The sequence below is a fragment of the Dipodomys spectabilis genome, unplaced genomic scaffold (genome assembly GCF_019054845.1).
Source record: "Dipodomys spectabilis isolate Male_0828 unplaced genomic scaffold, ASM1905484v1 ptg000386l, whole genome shotgun sequence".
Lineage (NCBI taxonomy): Eukaryota > Metazoa > Chordata > Mammalia > Rodentia > Heteromyidae > Dipodomys > Dipodomys spectabilis.
This window is the reverse complement of record NW_024871063.1, coordinates 1,828,613-1,845,113: the sequence shown is the minus strand read 5'-3', so window position 1 is coordinate 1,845,113 and position 16,501 is coordinate 1,828,613. Positions and strand designations below refer to the sequence as shown.

The following is a 16,501-nucleotide window of genomic DNA, read 5'->3' as shown; positions in this document are numbered from 1 at the left end:
TTATATCTGTATAATATTTCTAAGGTCAGGATTAAAGCATTTGTTCCCAACATTTAGAATCAACAGGATCTGTTGAATTAATGGATCCAGGATTTTATGTCTTCACATTCATATCTCAACATTTTATCAATATGACTCTAACCAAAACACTGTTCTTATTGAACTTGTCTATGTCCTTTTACTTTTCAAATCCAAATAATAGATTTCCTTCAATATCTTCCTGAAAATTCTTTCCTTCCTTTTCTTCTGAAAATCTGTGTTTATTACATTTTTGTTTCCTTATTTATCTCTTTCCTCCAATCTTGTCCACACTGGTACTCACATTGTTCACACTTTTGTCAGAACTTTCCTTTTCCTCATCCCTTTAATAATGTCCCTGAATTTATTATTTTTCATATTCATGGTCGTGAATATTTTGATGATGTCCAAATAGACCTATCTTTAAATCTGTTTAGCATAAACCTTAGAACTATGAGAGAGTTTTTTCCTCTAAATCCATCTTTTCCACCTGTAGTCCTTATCACCAAGAATGTAACTAACACAGTTAGGAGACAGAGATTTGGAAACACTTTAGATTTCCTCTTACCCTACCTCCATCCATTAGATAAGATGAATGATCAAGATTTTCTCAGTTTCTGTCATAATGTAATTTCTATGTACTCCTTTTCATGTCCCTGACTCAAGCTTATTGCAAATACTCATTACCAGCCACTTGGTCCTAAAACAACTGTTTACAAAGTATGCATTTCTCCCCATAGTCTTTTCATATTGTTCCTCTCTATCACCCAATGACTCTCCTTGTAAGCACACAGAGTGAACAACTCAGACAAAAATTCTACTATCATTATTTACTCACAACAATGACTGGTTTTCTTACATTTCTCATCTGTAAATGGATGTAATTTACCAGAAATATTGAAGAATATATTTGTTGAATTCTAAAACAAGGAAAAAGAAAAATGAAGAGTCCTTACATTTTCTAACTTAGATTTCAAATAAGGAAATAGTCAAATTCAGTTTGTTGGTATAAAGTCAGAAATAGTTTCATCCTGAAATAAAAATAAATTTTAACTCCTGGCTCTACAGCCTGTGTCCTTATAGTGAAACTGAAGATGTGTAAATAGTATTATATAAATTGAGTCATGTATTTACAGCTGTACTGAAGAACATACATTTAATATATCATTGGAAAACATTGGTTATTGAATGGTATCTATATGAGAATGTTATTTGAACTAATCACACAAAGTTGGAACCTACATCTTAGTCCATCAAAATGTGGAAATAAATGATTTTATTTATAAGAAAATAATACTACCAAGAAAGGTGAATATACATTAGAAAGACTGCTGGAATAACATTAGGGATTTTACTGTCTCTACCTGTTTATGTGATTGTATTTCTTCATATTCAAACTCTCCTCTTGTTATTCTGTTTTTTGTTTTGTTTTGTTTTTGGTTCATCATGGGGCCTGGACTCTGGACCTGGCACTTTCCCTCAACTCTTCAGCTCAATGCACTCTACCACTTGAGCCACAGTGCCACTTCCTCCTTTTTCTGCTTATGTGGTGCTGAGGAATCAAACCCCGAGCCTCATGTAGGCAAGCCAAGCAATCTGCCACTGAGAGGCCTTCTTAGCCCTCCTCCTGTTATTTATATTTTTGGGGGGGGTCCAGTCGTAGGCCTGAACTCTGGGCCTAGGTTCTGTCCCTCAGCTCTTCAGCTCGAGGCTACCTCTCTACCACTTGAGCCACAGCGCCACTGCCAGCTTTTTTTTTTTTTTTTTGCTTATGTAGTGCTGAGGAATAGAACCCAGGGCTTCATGCATGCAAGGCAAGAACTCTACCACTGAGCCACCTTCTCAGCCCCTCCTGTTATTCTTATTGTATGTAATCCAAAACTGGTTATAACTATGCATTCAATGTGGGAAATCCAGCTTCAAAGATATCTAAGTTTTTTTTTTCCTTTTCAATCACAATATCGTCATTATCAGGCTACACTGTAGTCATCATCCTCTCCATTAAAATTATTATTAGCATTGTAAGTGCTAATTATTGAACGTTGGATATGTGACTATTATTTTATTTCCATTTGTCTTTTGATTAATAATTTTAATGTTACCACTGTGCATGCATCCATATTGAGATTTTGAACAAATAAACAAAAAAACTAAACCATATCAGGTAGCTTGACTATGTGCTTATAACAAATTATGGAATAGATTTTTTGAAGCATTGCAAATTCCTAATCAGTATGAATTAACTTACTCTCTCCCCCTAACTTTAATCAAATATTTAAGAGTTTGGGCAGAACCTTTTCAAGTAATATGCTGTAAATGTTAGTACAATATCATGTGTATATCTAAAATTCCCTGAAAGTAATAAACTCTACTTTCTATTTAAATATTAGTTATTTTATTCTAGGAAACTTTTAGAAAAATAGTCTGTATATCTTTGAAATGAAAAAGGTCAAAAATAGTAGCATAAATGTTTTAAAGGGAGTCTGTCTTTCTCTCTCTCTCTCTCTCTCTCTCTCTCTCTCTCACTATATATATATATCTGTCCTCTGTCTATATATATAAATGTTATGTGTAGAATAGTACATTTTTAGAGATTATTTGTTTTCAGAAAAATATACATATATCTAAATTTATGTGTAGAATGATATACATTATACTGAAACAAGCTTCTTAAAACATAATTTTAAAAAACTCATGAAACCAAGAGCCAGTAAGAGCTATTCTGGGTGCTGAGATCTAAGAATTGTTTTCGAAACTAGCACAGACAGGAAAGTACTTCTAAGATTCTTATCTCCAATTAACCACTAAAAAAAACACCCACAACAACCAAATGTATCACATTAATTTCACAAAAGCTTCTTTTAACTGCTGTGAACATTTCTTAGAAACATGACTACATGCCCCTGGAAAATGTTAAGTGAAAGTATAGAATATTTACATCTATGTTAAAGACGTGACTATTTAGATTGTTTAAGATATTTATGTAATGGTTAGAAGTTAAGAATAATGGTAGGTAGCTAATATATTTGGGCTGTTTTTTTTATTCTATTTTACAATAGTAATAAATGATATTTATAATGATTATATAAAATTACTCTTGCTTGGTATTTGAATTATCATAAGTGATAAATATTTTTAAAAGATTTCCAAAGCAAAGGAGTATCAATTCTTTTGCAATTTCAAAATAATTAAGAAAATGATTTCATGGCTTTTTCACTCTAAGTCTATATTTGTTTTCTTGTCCTAGTTTTCATATGTTAGAAGAAATTAAAATTCCAAAAATTTAATGGATATTGGCATTCAGGAACATCTTCACATACACTAATATTGGAGTCCCGTAAGTGGAATTGTTTTATTTCATTTGTTACTCACAAATAAATCAAGATGATTGTGTATTTTGTTCTTTTCACTGCTTTTGGCTCTTATCTTGAGAATACATTTTTCCTAGCAAAGTAGAGATAAGCAATTGGATTGAGTAAGTAACATATGACTTTCATAAAATGCAGATGGATAGATTTGTGTCTTCTGTCATTTGCTAAAAAGTTTCTTCCAGAAAAGTTTCTCAATTACTTAGAAGTTTTTCCCCTTCCCCTCCACAAATTATACTGACATCAAATACAGTGAAAGCAGGAGTTATACTGTGGGGGAGGGACATACAAAGCAACAAAGACATAATCTTATAAATGTGTAAGAAACAATCGCATGAAAGAAAAAAAAAAACATTTGAATACATATCTTAGGTTTCATTTCCCTAACATCATCTTATCTGACCTTTTCTGCTTGACTCAGACATATACTAGATATTGCAAATAAGGGAAAGCATGGGGGAAAAATAGGGATACAGGTGGACACATTGCAGCAATGAGATGTACAAGTCGTTATGTCAAAAAAGGAACTTTACAACTTTGGTGGGGGGGGTGGGTAGCGGGGAGGATTGGGTGGGGACCCGGGGGAGGTTGGGAAGGGTTGGGAAGGGGAAACAAAGGAGGAGGCTACAATGTTTGATAAGAAATGTACTCATTATCTTGCCCATGTTATTGTAACCCCTCTGTACATTATTTTCACAATAAAAAAATAAAAATAATAAAAAATACTTAGAAGTGATGCATAATTCCTAGGTATTCCAGTTATCACATATACTTTTGGATTGAGTTATCTCTGTATAAACTCAAACGGACAAAATACCCTCAAAATAAACAGAAATCACATCTTTGTTTTAAATGCAGTAGTTTACAAAGACTTTTTAGCCAACACCAAAATCATTTTTTTAGCTATTCTACATTTTGTGTGAAGAAGTTTTAACAATAGTTTATTTTTCTTGACATGCAATTCACTGGCAATATATTATCTCCTTTTATTGTATACATTTTAGTACTTTGGAAGTGAATTGTACCTTCATAGGTTTTCAAAGCCTAATTTTCACAAACTTGCATTTCTTCAAAGAGAAATGCTGTAAATTTTAGAACAGACATTAAAATAGGTATAAAATTCAGTAACAGGAATTTGTCCAGCATATGTCCTCTATAGTGTGTCTTTTCAAAATTTGTTTTTGGGGATCATTTCCAGGGTCTCACACATACTATTCAAGTTCACTGTCAATTAACTGCGTTCTCTGTCCAAAAAAGTTTTTTACTTCTGTTGAATACATTCATAGAAGTGTAATGCCTGGATCCTGTACAAATCTCTTTCACCTTTTGAAGACTTGAAAACTTGTTTGCTAAAATGATTGCAGTATTATACAAATCAATTACTATGAGAAGTATATCAATTTCTTCACAAATGTATTACTATATTTTGCGTCCTCTTTTTATATTATGGTCATACTAGTGTATTTTCTTTTTATTATTTCTTAGACACTAAAGAGGAGCTTATTTCATATGCTCCTCCTATTGACTATTAATTTACATATGTTATTTAAAGAAATATCCTATTCAGGAAAAAAATTTATATAGAATTAGAAGATATAAAAATACTTAAGTTTCAGAATCATTGTAGCATTAACATTGTAGCATTAAAAAATATGTGCCCTCTATCTGTTGGATATGGTTTCATTTCTGTTATACTGGCCTTTGAATTATGAAAGGTTATCACTTGATATAATCCAGTTCTTGATTTTCTTTAGCCACTAATGTTTTCCATGTCAAATTTTTAGAAACCTTTACTGATCCAATGTCATGAATTTTTACATTTATGTTTTATGGGTTTCTACATCTCACATTTATTTTGATAATCATTCTTTATAAGGTTTGAGGTAGGCAAGGTGCCTGTGGCTTATGCCTGTAATCCTAGCTACTCAGGAGGCTGAGATTTGAGGATCATGGTTTAAAGCCAGCCTGGGCAAGAATGTCCATGAGACTCTTATCTCCAATAAACCACTATAAAACCGGAAGTTTTGCTGTTGCTCAAGCGGTAGAGTGCTCACCTTGAGCTGAAGAGCACATGGACAGCGCCCATGCCCAGAGCCCACGACCAACATACAAACAAACAAACAAAAGATTGAGGTAGTAGTCTAAGATCATTCTTTAAATCTAGAGAGGCAATTGTGCCAATACAACCATTTAAGATTCTGTTTTTATTTCATAAAGTCATAGCATCCTTTTCAAAACCTGTGGACCATAAGACTAAGAATTTATTTTTGAAAAATCTGTTACCTTCTTCTATGTGTCTGTTCTTAAAGTAGAACTATGTTATCTTCACTAAACATGGTAATAGGATTCAAAGCTAGTATGAAGGTTCAAGCTACACCATTTTACAAGATTGTTCTGATGACCTGTATTCCTTGAATTTACATACGAGATTATTGAGCAGGTGGACCAATACTCTCCAGAGATATCTAGATGTTTGATAGTCACTCATATTTCGCACATTGTGAAAACACAAACCCCTGATATTATATATAGAGAAATGTCTTTAGAGATTGCTCAAAGCAACTAAAATTAATTTAGGAATGAGGTAAGATTTAGATAACATTATAGCATAATAAAGTTGAATGATTAACGACTTCAGCTGTACTACAGAAAAGAGAGAGAAGGGAAGAATGGTGGGCCACATAGGAGCTGTATGTCATTGGTATTGTTTCAAAAAACAGAAAGACTTCAGAGAAGAGAAGGAGAAAAGTAAAGTGTCCTGAATCGAGTTTCTTTTTAATCCACCTGATAGTTTGGACTGAAAGTCAGATAACATGGAAAAAATAAAATAGAAAATAAAGCATTGTATAGAGCTTTTACAATGTAAAAAAGTTGTAATAGGAATATAATTAATTTCATAAGGAATAAGAGAAAGAATAACAATAACAATTGCTAACGTGGATAGAAGATGGATCACATTTTATCATATATAATTTTGAAAAAGCATACTAGGAATGAAAATTTAAAAGTCATAACTTAAAACACAATTTGTATTATAACTAGACAGTACAGTTCAGTGGTAAAACATTGGCCTCACATATGTGAAACAATTGTTTGATCTCCCAAGCAGTTCAAAGTACACACACAAATAACCCAAATAAACACACACACACACACCACATACACACATTTGGAATATTGTTATTAACATATTAAACAGAAGAAATAATCACAAACAATAAAAGTATTTTAATATATGAAATCATAATATTGCTCATACTATTTAAAAGTTTATTAGAAATAAAATAGTCACAAGATACTGTGATTCTTATACATTAAGTAAATTGATTATTAAATAATAAAAGACATGTGAAATTTTTCAAAAAAGATTTAAATAATAAACATTTTGAAACATGTATCCTTTTATTTTGACAAAAGATTGATGTTATTGGTGTTTTAACTCAAGATTTAGAATATGGTAACCTGGTCCTCTATATCTTGCTAAGGATGGCTATATCTCTAATCATTTCACTCTGGAAATTTTATGATAAGGTCTAATAGTTTCCCGGTCTCTCCCGAATTACAAACCCTATTTACATTTCCCACCATAGTTAAAAAATGGAAACTACAAATCATTATGCCCAGCTCAAACAGTTTTTTTTTAAATTCAAGTACAAATATTTCCAAAAAGTGACCATGTAATGAAGCCTTTTTTAATAATGTATGTGATTCTTGAAAATACAGTATTTGTTACCTGCACAAATATGTTTAAAACTATAAGAAAATAAATTTATTTAAATTCACCAACCGTATAAAATTTAAGAAAATAATTTTAAATATTCACATGTTAACTATTTTGAAAGCAAAATATATGTCTGAATGATTTACATGTGTTAAAATTATGCAAAACTAAATTAACTAATCCTACATCTCTGAAAAAAGAATTACTATAAGGAAACAAAACGAAATAAGTTCAAAATTTGAAATTTAGAAAATAAAATGAAGTGTACTCTTTAGTTGACCTAAGTAACTGTAAGCCCTCTGTATATCAATTTTATAATAAAAAATGCATGAACAAAGAAAGAAAAGTACCCATTGGACAATAGCGACAGGAAAAGCATCAGTAGTTTTTTTTTGAATGTGCAAAAATATCAATGGAAGAGATAACAATGTTCCTTCCATAATAAATGTACTCATTACCTTATTTATATAAACAGAAAAAAAAAAGCTGGAAGTGGCACTGTGGCTCAAGTGGTCGAGTGCTAGTTTTGAACTAGCCTTGAGGAACAGCGCCCAGGCCCAGAGTTCAGGTCCCACGACCAGAACCCCACCAAAACAAAAAAAAACAAAAAAAAAACAGAATTACTAGAAACCATTAGTGAAAAACTTTTTAAAAAACTGCCCTAAGTACCCAAGTAATATAATTTGATGATACTATTTAAATACTTCAACTTCAACAGAGAAACCAAAAGTTTAAAAACTGTTACAAAGTAAAGTAATAATCAGAATATATTACTACTAATAATAATCATAAGATAAATTTATAGTGGTAATCAAATATGTAAGAAATGAGGCAATTTGCCATTCATTGGCACTTAATAAGTGAGAAAGAATTTTCTAGGTCTTTTTAAATATATAATAAGTTTAATGAAGAAACTATTCTGTCACATCACATGATAATTAGATGAACCTGATATTAGAACAAAGAGCAGATTGTACTAAGTTTTTGTATGTTAAAGTATATACTTATTTTGGTTGTGGGAAAGTGTTTTCAACTTGTGGTATTGTTTTTGTTAGACTGGTGTCATATCAGTGGTTAATTTTAGGATAGGGGTTCCCTTTCCACAAGAACATGCACCTGATCTTTCTTTTTAGCCTTACCATTATCAATGGCATAAGAGTTGCACACCAACTTGTCTAGCTTCCTACCTTGGCTGGCCTGGATTCTGCAGTCCATCCAATCTTAACCTGTAGATAGTGCAGGATGGTGGAAATGATCCGATGTACCCGCTATAGATTGAGAAGAAAGTCCACTAAACTTTTGGCCTGGATTCTGTTGTCAAGCTTCCTCAGTAGTTAAGAGTTTAGATGGGAGCTTCTGATGCCAAGCAGTAAGAGTATTTCTTAAAGCAACTAGACATATATATGACTTAGGAATGTGAACACCTCAGGACAAGAATAAAAGAGCAGTGAAGCGTAGAGGATAGGCCCAATTTTAGCTAGCTACTTGGAGGATGAATAAGTTTAGCTAGCTGTTCTGGAGGATGAGATATGAAGACCAATATTCAAAGCCAGTCCAATCATGAATATACATGTGATTATCTCCAAAAAAACAGAAGTAGAACAATGACTCAAGTGGTAAACCACTATCTTGGTCACAGAAGCTTAAGGATGATGAAAGAATGAATGAGCACTAGCACATGTGCATGTGTGTATACACATGCATGTGTACACACACACACACACACACAAGTATTTAATATGAATTTCTTTTTTTACCTTGCTCTACTCTATTTCCCTGTATTAGTTTACAAATTAACAAAATCAACTAAGCAGCTATTTACATACAACTCATCATGTTTAAAGTCAACTCTTCTTTTAGAAGCATGCTTTTATTTGACTCAAATGTAAACTACTTAGGAGTTTGATTCTTCTCCCTCAATTCTGTAGAATTAGATGATTGTTTAGCTTCTTCCAAGCAATATAATTTTGTGGAATCCTGCATCAAGCAACGTATTTCTTTCACTAGAAGGGAAGCCTCTGTCAAACAATTAATAATAGGTTTTTCTTCTCTTTCCTTGCAGCAGTAGTTTTATTATCTTCATATATGTCATGATCTGTCTGTGTATGACAAAGACTACTGTGAAAATAAAAAGACCCTTCGCAGTACTTATCATTTATATACCATCAATAGATATGAAGGTGCTTAAATATTACTGAAATTGTTTTGGAACAAATCATGTTCACTTTGACTATCGTGAAAAAGAAGAATTGTTTTCTCAGCACTTTAGGTAAGAACTTGATTGAAAGAAATAAAAGTAAAAGTGAGGGACAACTCAACACATACATTCAAATGAAACAAAACAACCTAAGAAAACAAATTAATTCAGCACTCAAGAACCTGCAGGAAATGCAAAGACTTAAAAAAATATCAGCTATGACAAGCTTATGAAAATCCTGACTACATGGGAGTCTCCTGTTGTGAGGATAGAGGTTAAAGCCCAGACTGGACAGAAATATCTGTACACAATGCCATGCACCTATTATTCTAAATTCCAGGAAGAATAACATAACATGGACTGAGCCCAAGGTCATATACAAGTATCTGAAAAATAATCAGGATTATTTAGGGCTGGGACATGACAAAGTGGTAAAAACAACCATTTAGGGGGCACACGACACTCAATTCAAACTCTAATATTTGGGTATTAAAGTAAAAAGCTATGAATTTAAACAATTGGAATAATTGTAAGATTTGAGTATTTTAGTGGAAAAATGCATGAGAGAGATAGAATGAACCCATGGTGCAATACTTTCAACTTAAGTGAAAATGTTTTATGGTACTTCAGACAAAACAGTTACCTTGCAAATGAGCATGGTTTTGCATTTTGGTGATGGAAATACTTTACTTACACAGATGTAAATTAAATAGATTTTATTTGGGTAGATTGTACTTCTTGAACTAAGAGCCTGGATGATGTCCCTGAGATTTTTCTCTCAAGGCTACTACTCTATCACTTTGAGCCACAGTTCCAATTCTGATTTTCTATTGGCTGTTTGGTGATAAGAGGCTCCTGGACATTCTTTCCCAGGATGGCTTCAAACCATGATCGTCAGATATCAGCCTCCCGACTAACCAGGATTCCAGGCAATAGCCACCGATAGTTTTAATAATTTAGTAAATTGTACAGTTACTGTAGTTATTCATTATCATTATAACCTGTGTAATATATGTGTGTATGTATATATCAATGCATACGGGTAGAAATATTTTAACATATTTTTGTATCTACAGTAGATTTATGAAATCATCCATTATAAAATAAAATGGAAACAAAAGTTAATAAGGATCAAAACAAAGGAAATTATCACATATTTCTTGTTGTTGAATGGAATACGAATTGCGAGAATCCGTTTGGGAAAACCATCTCTACATTAACAAAATGGATAAGAGCTATTGATTCCAATCCATCTATTTGCCCATGTTGTGCAACCTCACACATGAGTGTCAAAATCAAAAAACACTTTTTGCCTTTGCTTTCAACTCACCTGTTATAATTTACGGATTAGATGAAGTAATCAAATAAAGATTAAAATAATGTTATGTGAGGGTATGAATAAGACCTGAAAATGGTTTTAAATATTATAATAGCTAATTAAATTGCATATTTCTTACTTTTACTCTGTCATGTCCCTCATTCCCACATTAGGAAAGTATGTAGAAGGTTTTCACTGAATTATATGTACAATTATGAAAAAAATGTATTGAAAAAATATAGGCACAGTGTGGTTTTAGCTTACTGAGACCTGTAGGTGGAATTGTGTTCTTGAGGACTTGCAATACATTGTGATGAAGATGAAGGGAGGGATGTGCTTATTCTGGAAAACTGGCTAGGGGATTCCTCCCATAAAGGTAGTGATGAATTCTTCCAAAAGGTTACAGTAAAATCACTTTCACAACCATGTTCACTGCTGCACTATTCACTGTAGCCAAGTTACGGAAACAGCCCAGATGCCCTTTGGAGGAATGATGGTTGGAGAAAGTGTGCCACATATACACAATTGGATTGCATCCATCCATTTTGACGACTGTTACATTATTTGTAAAGAAATGAATAGATCTAAAAATATATTAAGTGAACAAAGTCAGAGCCAGACACACAAAGGACCCATGTTCGGTCTCATATTTGGAAGCTAGAAATTTATACAAGTTTACACAAAAATATTAACCAAAGCATGCTATTTGCAGAGGAGTATTTCAAAGGTGTAATTTCTTATAAAATTGAACTTTACTCAAACAAAATGAATACCAGGAAACTATCACTTGGAAGATGTGAGTGGAAATCAAAAGGAAGAAATAAAGAGAGTTATGGAGGAAGAGAGTGAAGGTATAATATTCAATGCAGATGTATGAAACTAGAAAAAATTAAAGTGGGGTGAGGTTTGGAAGGGTGTGGAAAAGTTATATAAAGATCCATTATATTAAAAAAACTGATTTGTTGAATGGAAATACCCTTGTACAAGTATTTAAGATAATGAAAATATAATTAAAAAATGGTGACATCTGATCTTAAACTCTATTTCCATTTCTTTTAAAAATAAAATTATTTGCTCTATAATTTGATCAGAGGGATGGATTTTGTGGCTAGCTAAATCATTGCACATCTGTCTCTCTCCCTCTTATGGTTTTCATAGGTAATATGATTGCTCCATAATTATCCTAATTTATTTTGCTTTTATATTTTTTAGTTGCATCATTTCACTTTCTACTCTGTCATTTCCCAATTCATTTACATATAAGACATTATTTCCTATTTTCTCATTTCTAGAATAAGCTGCCCATGAAGACACCACTGGTCCTCATTTTCAGTCTGTCCCTTTGAATACGGAGGAAAATCTTTCCTCTGCTCTCTACCAAATCCCTACTCTCCAGTTAGAATAATTTAGAATAGTAAAAATGAAAAAAAGAGAAAATAAATAATAGTGAAAAAATGATGCAGAAAATTCACCGGATTTTTCTGACTAATTCATGCAATGTGAACTATTGGGGAAATACATGGACAGCTCATCCTCACTGGCACTCAAATTCTCTGGTTAGGCAATTCTGATGAAATTGAGGAACAAGAGGAAAAAGGGAGAAATGTTATCAATTGCAAGAAAAAAAATGGTGAAGGATTCAAGCAAATTTCTTCTTTGCTGAAAATAATCGCCTTACTACAGTGCAGAGACTACTTTCCAGAAAGGTCACTCATGTGAGTACCAGGGATAACGATGTGTATACCCCTCTTCATCGAGAAGCCTACAGTGGACACTTAGACATTGTCCATGAGTTGGTGGCTCAAAGCGGATATTCATGTAATAACTGTGAATGGCTGGACACCCCTGCACAGTACTTATACATGGAATATTACCAGAGTGGCTTCTTTATTTCATCATGATGCAGACACCAATGGCCAAACTAAAGGCCTCTTGACCCCTTGTATCTTGCTGCTGGGAATAGATATAGCAAAGATACGCTGGATCTCCTTCTATTTAACCATTATAACAAACCAGATCTGAAGCACAACTTGGAAGAAACTGCATTTGATCTTGCCAAGAGGATAAGTATGTATCACTATCTTTTTGAAGTTGTGGAAGGCCGTACAAATTGTTCTCCTAAGTCCTAATGGCTTGGGTAAGTTTCTTAAATTTCAAAATTGCCAGTCCGTCCCATCTGTTCATACAAAATATTTTCACAATACAAAGCAACAGCAATATCTTACTTTAAAAATTCATGGATTCCATGGTATTCTTCCAAGTGAATTGCCTGACTTTGATGTCAAAATATATTCGAGTTGTTTGTATACATCAATAATGATTTCTATAGAGTTTGTGATTTTTTAAATCAGAAATAATTTTAACTTATCTGTTAAAATGAGTAGTAGAGAAACTAAAGATATTTCTGGTGCTTGTCTGAAAAAAGTATATTTTAAAATATTTAATATTCTGTTTGTATAATGTCCATAATCTATTTCTTTCTCTCCTAGATAAAATAGTTTGAATTCGACATTGTTTTATAATATATAGGTTCATTAATAAATGTGTCCTTTCAGATTGCTTTCCATATGGAAACAGTTTAAGATTCCTTTAATTCCTAGGTCCTTATAGAATTTTATTTCTTTGGGATAAAATGACAATGTTTTACAAAGTTTTATAAAGGTTATGTTATGTAAAGGCTTTTCTAAAAAGGTGAAGATTGAATATGCTGATGACAAAATAACTGTTATTTCTACTATTTACATGTATTATTACACTTGTATATTTGTAATCAACTTTTTAATAACGGTTTTTCATTTCTTGCATCTGAAGAATGAAAAATATGTAATACTTCACAAATTTTCATATCTTCCTTGTGCAAAAGCAATGTTAATCTCTGTATTGTAATTCAGGTAGACGAGCTGCTGAAGCATGTAGTATCCTGTAAATTTAAGTAGTTAATGATGCAATCTTAAGACAGGCATATATTCTAGATTACCTATTTGTAACAAGGAAACCTTATTGTTCCCATATTTGCTATTCATCTTATTTCTGTAAAATTCTGTGTATGGTGGAAAAAACTTATATTGTGTGTTCGATTGCTCACATTTGCAATTTTTGTCAATAACTATTTTAAGTCTTTTTCATTTGAAATTTGATCATACTTTGAAGCCTTTATAGCTACGTCCAAAGATGATGGATTTTTAAGTACTTATTTATTAACTGATTTAGCTTTGTGGAGGTAATGGATTCAAAGTAAGCCATGCTTAAGAGCTATTTCTAAAATACTGCAGCTTAAAATTTCCCAAATGAGGTCTTACTGGCACAAATGTCTGCCTGATCCATGACCCTTGCTCCATGTAGGAACAGACCAATCAGATCATCTTACCCTGACAGCATAAATTGTCTTATTGGAGCAAAACTAATCTTAGTTACAAATGATCATAGAGTGACGAACAGGTCAGACAAAGCTGGGCTCTGGTGACTCATGCCTGTAATCCTAGCTACTCAGGAGGCTGAGATCTGAGAATCACAGTTCAAAGCCAGCCCAGGCAGGAAATACTGCGAAACTCTTATCACCAATAAACCACCAGAAAACCAGAAGTGGCGCTGTAACTCAAGTGATAGAGCACTAGCCTTGAGCTGAAGAGCTAAGGGACAGCGCCCAGGCCCAGAGTTCAAGCCCCATGACTGACAAAAAAAAAAAAAAGAAGTGTTCAGACTAGAGGGTATTTTTTCAAAATATAATTGTTTATTACACCCTATCATTTCAAAAGTAGCTAAAGCCAAGAAGGTGAAAAATTATTCATATGCATGATTACCTCATGTCCTGGCCTGTCTACCATCCAACCAGGTAGGAGCTTACACCACTGATTTTCTATCACAAAATATATTCTATAGCTCCAGGAGAAGTTCATATGTTTCTCCTTGTTATTAGGCCTTAAATTGGTAATGTTTTAATCACAGTGTTTCCTCTTGCCTCTAGGCTGTACATCTCTGAAGGGTAAAGCTTTAGTTCAAATTCTACCAAAAACTGATGTAGAGGTAATGGAATAATACTCTAAAACAGTTGTCTTTTATACCCTTACCACAACAGAACAATGCAAAACATTTTCTTATATTATATATAATTATATATTTTATATTCATATGTGCTGATTTTATATTTCACACAGTGAATCTTACTGGAATTAATTGATAATTTGACAGATTAATTGATATTTATTCCAATAAACATATTGGAATATAAATAATCAGGATTAGAATATATATTAGAATACAAAAAGTATCAATGCAATGTTTTCGGTATAAACTTGTGATACTTTCTAAGTGTTCTTGGTCTTCTGAATTCACATGGTAAAAAAAAAAAAAAAACAATGTTGTTTTCCTCTGATCTATAAGGGATTTTACTCTGCTGCTCTGTTTATTGTTTTAACTCCCTAGTCCCAAACTGTTTTTCTCCATATTTCAGAAGCATTCCTACTGACTATACTCAAATTTTGCTGATATGATGTCTAAAAGGTATTATTCTTCTACAAGCTCCACGTGTCTTAGGATCCCAGGTCCCAGTTATCCACATCATCAGATAACTAGGGCAAGAGTTCTCACCTAGGCCCATGCAACATGCAAACAGAAAGTAATTGAAGACCCATCTCAATTTCTCATTTCCTACATTTCAGGGCCCCAATTCCTTGAAATGCAGGAATTAGCAGTAAGCAATTGGGAAATGCAAGGCAACTTAAAATGCAAGATGAGATCACAAAATGTGAAAGTACAGTAATTCAAACTTTCAATTTTCAGATGACCATCCCATATGAGTGAAAAATACCACAAATGTCACAAGATTATTTGTAATACCCCTCTCCTAATGATTAATAAATGATGTCAGTCCAGCATCAGCAGGCCAAAAAATAGTTGCTGGAATGATAGATCCATAATTAGTCTACCAATGCTAGGAATACTTGTCATAGAGTTCAAATATAATTCAGAAAAAACATTAATTGAGAAGATCCCTAGTGCTTCAAACCACTGGTACTTCAGTAAAACTTGGTTCTGTAGTGTAAAAATGTTGTCATTCTCAAACAAATGATAACCTACATTTAATTTCCTGAAAGTATATTCCTTTTCAAATAAACTTTTTAAAATCACATTTGCCAAAATAACACTTTACAAGTAGATGATATTTAGTGACGTTATTAGTTTTTCAAGTGCTCAATCACTTCTTGACAGCTCACCGTGTGAGGCTTGACACCTCCACCTTTGGCGGCATTCCCCACACTCTCCGTTGGGCCAAGCCAAGAATTTACAATGAATATCGGCCCCCACAGATAATTCTGGACCCACTGTTTATTATAGTATCCTCATAGGAATTAGAAGAAATTGAAGTTGTATATGTCATTGTTATATCACAAACTTGATGAGACATCATTAACTCTTTGTGACCTCATCACCTCAGAGACATCACAAACGGAGACATCACAAACCCATTTTGTTATCACATTGCCATTTTACCAACATGATCACATTGTGAAATCCCAAAACTGTTATGACCTCAGAAGCTTTGAAAGAAAGCATGGCCTTTCTGACATGACAGGCCTTTTGTGTACTCATATCCTCATGTTGAGCTAATGACAATTGAGATCAGGCATGCCATTTTAACATCGCAAAACCTTTGTGACATCATCACCAGTGTAACATCACATTGTCATTATGATAACATCAGCCCATCATGACATCACAAAACAACAATGACATCAAATCATATGTAATTGTGATGTCACAGATACATTGGAATGCCTATTCTGTGATTTCATTCTATTTCAAATGTTGCATGTGGGTTGATATCAGAAATACATTGTGACCACAAAAGCATTAAAATATCACAACACCTTGACGACACC

General features: G+C 33.0%; 1 pseudogene; it reads right to left on the bottom strand.

Annotated features, from left to right (window-relative positions):
- Nucleotides 1-13,437: 13,437 nt before the first annotated feature.
- Nucleotides 13,438-13,534, bottom strand: LOC122096715 (annotated as a pseudogene).
- Nucleotides 13,535-16,501: the final 2,967 nt, after the last annotated feature.